Source organism: Meleagris gallopavo, chromosome Z, assembly GCF_000146605.3.
Source record: "Meleagris gallopavo isolate NT-WF06-2002-E0010 breed Aviagen turkey brand Nicholas breeding stock chromosome Z, Turkey_5.1, whole genome shotgun sequence".
Classification (NCBI taxonomy): Eukaryota; Metazoa; Chordata; class Aves; order Galliformes; family Phasianidae; genus Meleagris; species Meleagris gallopavo.
The window spans coordinates 50,476,064-50,486,020 of NC_015041.2; the positions used below are offsets into that span (position 1 = coordinate 50,476,064).

A 9,957-nucleotide genomic window follows, 5' to 3' on the forward strand; every position below is an offset into this window, starting at 1 on the left:
TAAAAAAAAAATTTTTTTTTTTCTTAGTCGGAAGAGATTCAATGGTGTTGCCTAAAATGAAAGTGAATTATGTAAGACTAGCAAGTAATATTCATTTGTGACTTTGAACAGATTTGGGCTGCAAATGCTGGAGTAACTGCTAGCCCTCCCACTGACTTCATCTGGAGGAACCAGAATTCCTGGGGCACTGGTGAAGATGTGGAAGTTGTGCTGAAAAATTCTCAGGGGCAGGTAAAGTAACTCAGATGTGTCAAACTTGCATTTGACTATATTGCCACTCCAGCATCTAGTCTTGTAAAGACAGTGGTAGAACTACTGTTAGTTCTTTGTACTTCAGTGCATGTGAGAGTGTAGTAAAATTTTCTCCTGCTGCTTTTAGCCAAGCATACTATGCACTTTTCTTGAACTTAATTGTAATATAGGGGTGCAGTGTTGAGAAAGCTTACAAATTTTATATACTCCCTTGTTTGCTAAGAGAATGATTTGTTCTCACGTTTCCCTGATGGGGAGTGCCTAAATTTTGAAGGTAAAAGATATTAGTGAACTTTTCAGTGCTCTGTTTTTATTTTGTTCCCATGAAAACTGTGTTAATGAGGAGTTAGGAAAATAAGTGTTAATTTTAAGTAGATCAGTGACTATGACATGCAGCAATTGAAGTAAAATAATAAAATACAAATTTCTTGTAATAGTTACGGGAAAAAAAGGCTTGACATGTGCATTTTTAGGAAGTTTTTTAATCGTTAAGGGATTTAAAACTGAAGTGTTAGGAATGCTGTTTATATACTTCCACGTGCTGCATTGCATAGACAAACTCTGCAGTTAGCTGTCTGAACAGGTGGCATTCCCCTTTCTCAAAATACAAATAGATAATCATCAGCTCTTTAGAGTCAATTATTAAAAATGTACCTCTTGCAGGAAGTTGCTCAGAGAAGGACTGTCTTTAAAACAACTGTAGATGCAGAGGAAGAGGAGGAAGGTGAAGAAATTCTTGAAGCTGTTATCCACCAACAGGTATTTTGTTAAGACTTGTCAAAACTACTGTCTTAACAAATTTGCTTAGATAGAAAAGGAAAAGATAAAAGCAGTGATTTCTTTTTTTTTTACACAAGTATCATAACTGTTTGAGCATGGGTGTTCTCTTGTTTTTGTTTTGTTAAATCAGTAATTGAATTAAAACATAACTTTTTAGAATTATTAAAATTAGTAGGAAGAATTCTTCATGTATTCCCATGATGGTGGACTATTCGAAAAAATTTTTAAACTTAAAATTTTGAAATTTTAGATATGGGATATTTTCTTAAACTTTCTGATGCAGTTGGACTGAGGGAAATATATGCCATATAATATATGCCATTTGCCTTCAGTTAGTTCACATAAAATTGTAGTTGCTTACTTAGGGAACTTACATCTTTCATTTCCTCTAGGAGAGAAAATGTCAGGCATGATGAAAAAAATGCAACTCTAAAGGCAAAGGTGTGAAATTGCAGTGGCAGTATAAAATGTTCTGAAACATGGGAGAATACTCCGATACAGTGTACTGAGTAGTTTGCATTCTGAGTTTTGTGTTACTTCTTTAACCAAGTAGCTTTTCTAAAAAGACAGTAATTGTAATGGACAAATAAGTTCCTCTAAGGCCAAGGTCACATAATCATAGATTTCTTAGTGTTGGAAGGGACCTCTGATTGCCATCTAGTCCAGCTCTGCTGCAAAGAACAGGGATACTACAGCCAGTTCAGGTTGACCAGGGCCTGATCCAACTTCACCTTAAAAGTCTGCAGGGATGGGGCATCAACCACATTACTAGGCAACCTTTTCCAGTGCCTCACCACCTCACTGTAAAAGATTTTTTTCCTAATATCTAACCTAAATCTACCCACTTTAAGCTTGAAACCATTTCCGTTTTTCTGCCACCACAGACCCTGCTGAAGAGTCTTTCCTCTTCTTTCCTGTAGCTCCCCTTTAGATACTCAAATGCCGCTCGCAGGTCTCCCCGCAGCCTTCTCTTCTCCAGGCTGTTCAGCCCCAGCTCTCTCAGCCTTTCCTCACAGGAGAGGTGTTCCATCCCTTGGATCATTTTTGTGGCACTCCTCTGGGTGTGCTTCAACAGGTCCATGCCTCTCCTGTACTGAGGACTCCACATCTGGACGGAGTACTCTAGGTGAGGCCTCACCAGCACAGAGCAGAGGGGCACGATCACCCCCCTTGGCCTGCTGGTCATGCATCTTGTAGATATTTTGCTCCTTCAGCTAAAACTTATTTTCCAGTTATTATGGGTATTAACATTGGTCAGGAGAGTGAATGTAGAACAGTAACTAAAGTTGTGTATGTAAATCTGCAGGAAAAAATGAAGAGAGCTGATTGCTTGAGAAATCATGTTCTTTGCCAGGCATGTTTTTGGCCTGTAACTGAGTTGTATCATAGTGGCACTGGATATAGGTGTAAGCTTTTACTACTGTTTTTCAGAATTGAAGTGCTTCTTGTGATAGCTGTGGTTTCTGGAGTGTGTTCTCCAGCTAAAGCATTGTTAACTCTTCAGCAAAAGAAATGCTACAGTGGATTTTTTTAATATAAAAATTTCTAAGGTATTTGTATATGCTCACTACTGTATTCACCAGCTGTGTAATCTCAATGATGCTTTTAGCTATAAAGTCCAGTATGACCTTTGTTATTTCTGATTGTCATGACTTGACTTCAAGATACCCTGGGTAAGTATGGAAGTCGTAAGGTGTGAGGTGTCCTTGGGGCACAGTAAGGTAAAATGACAACAGATGGTTTCAGGGCAAGAAAATAAAGTTTGAGAATGAGGAAGAAGGCGAAGATGATACTAAAACAGAACCAGTAAGTCTAACGAGTTTATTCAAACAAGAGTAGTTTCAAATTTTCTAGGGAATGTGATTATTGGTGCTATGTAAGAAATGTAGTTTTAGTGGTAAGCTGTGATGAATTGACTTGCATCTGTTCTAATAAAACTTGAAAAGAGAGAGAAAAAGAGAGAAATAAAAATACAGATAGAAAGAGACAGTTCTCACCCTTGGATCCAGCAGTGATTGTTCCTGCTGTGGAGGATCTGCACATCTGAAAGGGCAGCCCTTTGCCTTATTTGTTTTTGTGGCCCTTAAGGAGAAGTAAAGTGCTTCTTCAGAATGTTTCAGAAATGAATCCAAGGTCTCAGATGTCTGCCAGGCCTCCTCTAATGTTGTGATTGAGGTATGGCTCTACCCCTGCACAAGAACAGTTCAAGATTTAATGTATTCTGGAAGTGGGCCGGAGGGGCTTCAGTGGCTATCTTTCTGTCTCTGCTGAAGTGAGTACAGGTGTAGTTTGCCACATCTCTTCCTTCCCCACTAAATCTGCTTGTTGCAATTCAGCAGCTCTGCGTAATCCTCACAGGATAATGAGATCAGTCTGGAGGAATACCTGCCTTGCAAGGCTCCTTCCTCCAACTGTTTCTCATATCATTACTGTGGTAGTCTCCTTTTACTCTTCTACCAACTATTTGCTTCTCACTTGCTTCTCAGTCTCTTACAGTGGTGCCCATCTTCCATTACCTCGTATAACAGGATATCTAGCATTCCTTTACTTCATAGGGTCAAGACATTGTATTACAGCTTGCTTAGACCATACCAGGCTAGTAATTTTATACACTGATAATAGGTGTTATATATATAATTATACTGTTTCTGATTCCTGAATACCTTGCTGTTGGATTTTTTTCCAGTCATGACTTTTCTGTTTGTAACAGGAGAGACCAAGGAAATCTGACAGAAACTGTGCGATCATGTAAACTCTTTCCAGTCATCCAGGTTCTTCAAATAATGGTGATCACTGTCTACAGAATAGCCTTCTCAGAAGCACAGTGTATTTTTGTAGTTTATTTCTGTAAGTTCTTAAGCTGAAAGTCTAATGGCCTTAATTTCCTGACATTGAAAATGAAGTTTTGTAAAAGAAACTGTACCTGTAGCTTGCTGTTAGGATATGAACTGGTGATTCTGAACTCTGTGTACTGTTTGAAAATGACATTCCCTACCCATAGTTTTATATGCCAGTCTTTTTAAATAGAAACTTTAGAAGTTTCTGCATTCCAGGGATTGATTTTTCTCCAGCCATCTATTGTTGACTTCTTTGTATTTAGGTGCTATTTGGGAAGGGAAAGGCATTTTCAATACTATGAACTCTTTTTGTACTGAAGACTTCTTTTAAGCGCGATCAAAGACGAACAACTTTCTTATAGAAAATAGACTTTTTCTAAAAAAGAAAAAAGGGGATAAACCGTAAAATCATGTAAGCACTCAATTCATGAAGGATGCAGTAAAAAAAAAAACAACTTTCTATTGCTACTTTGCTTAGGTTTCTTACTCTGGAAAGGGGATTCATGTTAAACGTGTTAGTTGTATTGTTAAGGTAGTGTATCAGCTTAAATTTGCTTACATGGTTTTTTTGTAACAAAGTCAATTTTAGTATTGATTGCTTTGCTTGCTTACAGTTTTTAGGATCAGATCCAAGTCTTCTAGAAATCTACTCTGTTTCTATGGAAAACAACTGTAATTCTGTCAGTGTGGAAAGTTTCAATTCTTTCTGCATTTATTTACTGTTTGAAAGTTTTGAATAAAGAATAAATAAAGTATGATACTTCATATTAAGGTCTTGAAATTTGTTTTGTGATAAAATGGAATTAAAAGTTGAATGATTGCTAGATATTTAGAACTGATAGGATTTGAACTTGGAAAAACCTGCATGTAAGTGGAACAGTGGCACTTGATTTGTAAAGATTTCTCTTAAAATAATAAGGAACACATCGATATTTCAAAAATGAATTCTTTTGGGCCTCTAAGTTTACATAACTGTTTCTGTAGTTATCTTCGTCTTGATCTGAAGGTTTTTTTAATGGCCAGAAGCATGGGAATTCATTGTGCTTTTTTGCTATCAGTTTCTTGAAAAACAGAAGTTTTTAGTGTCTTTCATGTTAAATCAGTTTCTATCCTGATGAACTACATCATGACATTCTGAATTTTTGCCAGCAGAAGTTAGAGGTGGCCAAGGCTTATGTGGATGGACAGAGATTGGTGGGACTCCTCCTTTTGGTACTAACATTGGCTTAAACAACTGCATTAGACCCTGAAATAAAACTTGATTTCATTTCCTACTTAAACGTGAGCGTTTAAGTATTTATGTAGTATTTTCATATAATTTCAGTATTACTTCATATCCTGTAATATTCTCATTATGTCTAATTGTTTTTCTTAAGAATAATGTTTTTCTATTATAGTCTGAGACACTGGTGTTACAGGCATTACCTGTATAAATGAACACTTAAATTGTAGTAAACTGTTTATTCCATTTCTTATTTGTTTTCAAAACTAATAGCACAGACTAGCATTACAATTCTGTTAGATAGGACTGTTACTCTTCCTCACCATTGATAAGAGATTATTTAGCATGTATCAGTGTTCTGGGCTCTAGCTTTTGTAGACCCTTTTTTGTCACTGCAGAATGATGAACAGTACCTTAACATTTATGGGAGCATGTACCTAGGAGCAGCTGCTTGAGTCTTCTGAATATTCAGGTAAGTCGACACTCTTGCGATAGATGGCAGTAGAGAAGTGCTGTATGTTGCTGAAATTTAGTGTGGAAGCATCCTGCCACCAGATGGAGATCTTGCTATTGAACTATATTCTCAAAGCAAAACAAAAACCATGAACACCTTTCCTACATTTCATGTGAGTCCCATAGTAGCTTCCGAAAGTTTCTCTTTATTAGACTGAACAAAGTCCTCATCTCTTCACCACAGTCCCAACTTTAATTAGTCTCTTGAAAAGCACTGACCTCAAGCTTGAAAGATGTGATTTTGTCAGTATTGTTTTTTTCCTACCTCTTAACTGTTGTAGTTAATGCTGTTACCATTTTGGGTGAAAGAAGGCAGGTGGATGAATTCTTTAAAGGTATCAGATCACTGGAAAATAAGCTTGTTGGTTTTTAATGTAATGCTTTGCAAAATGTGTTTTCATTTTCTGAAGGTCATTAGTTAGCTAATGAGCTGGAGAAGAATGAAACAGTGTCCTAGTTAGCTCTGTAGACCCGGCTCCTATTTCTACTTCTAGAGTAACGTTAAAGATTGCTTCTAGGTACACTTCTAGAATTGACAACACAGATGATCAAGATCTGATACTGATCTGTTTTGTACCTGGCAGGTGAAAGCTGCTTAGTAACTTGCTGCTTGCAACAGGAAAAAAAAAAATGAACACAACAGTGCTAGAAATATATCTTTTAACATATATTCTTCCTGTGAAAATCAGAATAAGAACTTAATAAGCAAGTCTTTTGACTTCTGTAGCACTGCTATTATATGATGAGTATTCCTGAAGCAAAGTGTATTCCCATCAGCTGTTCCTAGCTAAGAAGATTGAGTTTAGGTCTGGTCATAGTAAAAGCAACTAACATTTAGATCATGGTTGGTTTGTAGTGGACAACTCTATAAACAAATGCTGGTGTAAGCAGTCTTAGCTGCATGCTACAAATTGCTATGTGTTTCATCAACATCTGTCCCTGCTGTATGTGATAGAACGTGAGGAAGTGGTATCAAGGTGCTCCAGAGAGGTTCAGAGTGGATGTGAAGAAGAATTTGTCCGTGGAGAGAGTGGTCAAGTCTTGGAACAAGCTGCCCAGGGTAGTGGTGGAGTCACCTTCCTGGAGGTGTGTAAGGGACATATGGGCATATTGCTGAGACTTGTGGGGTTAGTGATAGGGCTTGTTAGGCCAGATTGATGTTTGAACTTGATGATCTTGAAGGTCTTTTCCAACCTAGGTAGTCTAGCGGTTGTGTATTCCGATACAATATTTTCCCAAGTAGACATCAAAACATGTAAATTAGTAGCTGTTCATGACTGTGTGTTCTATTCAGTAGAAGCTAAGGATTAATTTGTCGACTTCTGTAGAAGCAGTTTTAATGCTGTTCTTAAAATCTCGCAGGGAAACTTAATTGTCTTAACCAGCATTCTTGTACTGATTTGAGAGTTTCTGGAGTTAAAAAGGTGTTTTTATGGGAAATTCCAAGTCTAGAAAGTGATGCCTTTTTATGTCCACTATAAGCACTATGTCCTTCTACTGCTTTTAAAGAAAAAGCAATATGCTAATTGACTATGAAGTACTTTTTTCCAGGCAGGGAAGGTAAGTAGTTGATGGGAATAAAAACTTTTAAAGCTCTTGACCAAAATAGAGCATTTTATAAAAGAAACAGAGGCTATGTAGGATGAAGGAGAATATTTATTTAGACTTTCTTGGAGCACAGCAGTTAATATTGAGGAAACAGTGGGGCACTTAATTATTTATAATTCTCGGCTAGATACAGGAACACAGCAAAAGTAGCTACTCTTTGTCTCTGTTTTTGCTTAGTGTGCATTTAGCAGCCTCCCTCTAGTTTTCTTTAATGAATCTGTATAGATAACAGAACTTGTTCTCAGTGTGTTTAACTCTGAACGAAGAAAACTTAGGTGTGATGGCATTGGTAAAGGTACGTAAAGCATTTTATACTGATGGTCTGGTTGGCTGCTTTTCATCTAGTTGCCAAAAAAACATTTGGGTGCAAAGTATTGTAGCTAATTTGGCTGTTCTGTTTTATGAACAGAAAAGATTATTGGTGAACAAGTCAGACTTAATTTAAGTCATGGAATGCAGTTACAGCATTAATTTTTCTGTGCAACTGTAGCATTTCCTTTTTCCCCCCTGAAGATGGTGTTTTTGCTTTTCAACAGAGTGGAATGCTGTTGATAGCACATCAGCATTATCCTTAAGTTTTATTGTGACAGTATTTTGTATGCTCAGGATACAGCTGAGGGAAAAGTTGTTAGTTCTGTAATCAAAGGGAGGAAGGTATTTCTGTAGTGTTGCCAGAGTGAGGTGTAAAAGACAGTGAAAGCTGGATAAAAGCTAAAAGCAGATACTAGCAGACTTGGCAGCTGTTGATATGTTAGTTTGGGTTCAAAAAAGCTTTCTTGTTGCTTCATGGGATAAAGAAAAAAAGTATGGAACAACAGCAGTGAGTTGGTACATAGTACAGTGTTACCATTGCTGTGTTATGTAGTGCTTATCCATACTTCAGACTTTTAAAGGCTTGCTAGGTATTTATAAAGGTAGGGGTCTTTGTTGTGCACTTTGCATTGTCAGTCAGCTTCAGAGGTACTTTGGATGCTCCCAAATAGTATTAGGCAGTAAATAGGTATTTTCCTGCTTGCACAGAAAATCCTTTTTTAATGAAGCAGATGCGTTTTGAATAGAGCTTGGTCTCATCAACAGATGAAGAGTGTAATTAGTAGGAATTTTTAATCTTACCTTTGTTTGTAAGGTCAAGCTTTCTTTCAGTGCACAGCTGGTCCTTCTTGTAGCTTTTCCTATTTTTTTTTCCTGATGGTAGCTGGGATCTCTCTGCATCAAAGACTGTCTATGGATATTGGCCCTAATGCTCATTATATGCAAGTTGTCCGACTGCCCTTCATGAGTTCTTACTGGGGAAGCAGTGCAGAGCTGTTTTAAATAAATAAAATGTAAATGGCGTTTGAAATCTCAGTCTGGCCATAGAACTATAGAGCCAAGTTAAAAACAAAACAACAACAAAAAAATAAACCTGAGGACTCATTAATCTTACTTATGCTGTGATGTTCATGCAGAAGGCTGTGGTATTTCTAAAATTTCATTACAAGAGTGGTATAGTCATACATGTAAATTTCTGCTACCCAGTGCATATATTCTCCTCTCTTTCTGCCTACAGTGCTGTATACTGCTGCTCTCACTGTTTCACTCTCCTCATCATGAGTGAGAGGTTGCATAGCTGCCTGCTGTTGAACGTCTTCCCTTTTCAGCATCATAATTTTGTCACACACTACTTCTTTAATCTCACCTTAATTTTGTCTTTTTTGTTGTTCTGGTGACAAATCAGGCTTGCACAGAAGGAAAACCTGACTTTTTGCACTGTACTGAATTGTAGTGGACTCTGAGCTTAATGGTATATACAGGGATGGTGGTCTATCATCAGCAGACAGAGTGTGAAAGGAAGGAATGGATCAACATTGTGTGAAACATTAGAGATGGGTTCTTGATTGTTTTGTTTTTGATGACTTAAGTTGCTGGTTTTTATCCCTTTTGGTTCAAAATACTGATTTGAATGTACTACCTCTATCATTTTTCTCATGGAAAAAGAATGTGAACAGCAAGGCCAGCTGCATGAAAGAACCTTGCAAGTGGAAAAAGGAATTACATACTATTAAAAACAACCTCCTGAAACTTTTATTAGTTAACCTGTATTTTCGCTTAACAGATACTATTGTACACCCAGGCGTTCTGGTAGCTGTAGATACAGTTTGCTGTATCTAATCAATAAATGTATTGCTACTGCTGTAGAATATCTGCTGAAATCCAGTTTTGAAATTGTTAATTGGAATTTAGATTTGATGTGGCAACAATGGCAGAAGAGCTTCAGGAAAGCCTTTTGACTGCAAGTCTTCACTGCAGATCAGAACTACGAATAAGATATTAACATCACCCACCTTCTTTGTGTTTTATGAAAGTACAAGAATGAATGTGAAGTGCACAGCATTTCCATAGGTTTAGTGGAAAAGGCTAGATGTGTGTCTGGTCTTTTCTGTTGTTTTTCTCAAGAAAATCCCTGGCAGACAACCAGTAGTGTCTTTGCCTACCGTTTCTGCCCTGCCTGCTCGTGACGTACAGAAACTAGTGTGGCAACATACCATGCTTTCTCTGGTTGCTTCAGAATGACTTCTGCTTAAATAACTTTCTTGAAACCAGAAATGAAACTTGATTTAACAAAGGCTGGCCATTTCAAGTTCTTCTGTTGAAGTTGATCTGTGCGCAGATGACTTGCAGCTTGATTTGAACTACTATTTTCCTTGTTACTTCTGGAATTCCAAATCAGCCCAATTTTTTGTTTTATAAAACAAAACAAACAAA

The 9,957-nt window shown here is 37.3% G+C and overlaps 1 long non-coding RNA gene across 1 annotated transcript; it reads left to right on the plus strand.

Annotated features, from left to right (window-relative positions):
* The first annotated feature begins 91 nt into the window (after positions 1–91).
* LOC104915233 lies at positions 92–4,636 on the plus strand. The gene is made up of 3 exons (XR_796293.3): positions 92–231; positions 916–1,011; positions 3,743–4,636. It is a non-coding gene; the product is annotated as an uncharacterized LOC104915233 (long non-coding RNA).
* Positions 4,637–9,957: the final 5,321 nt, after the last annotated feature.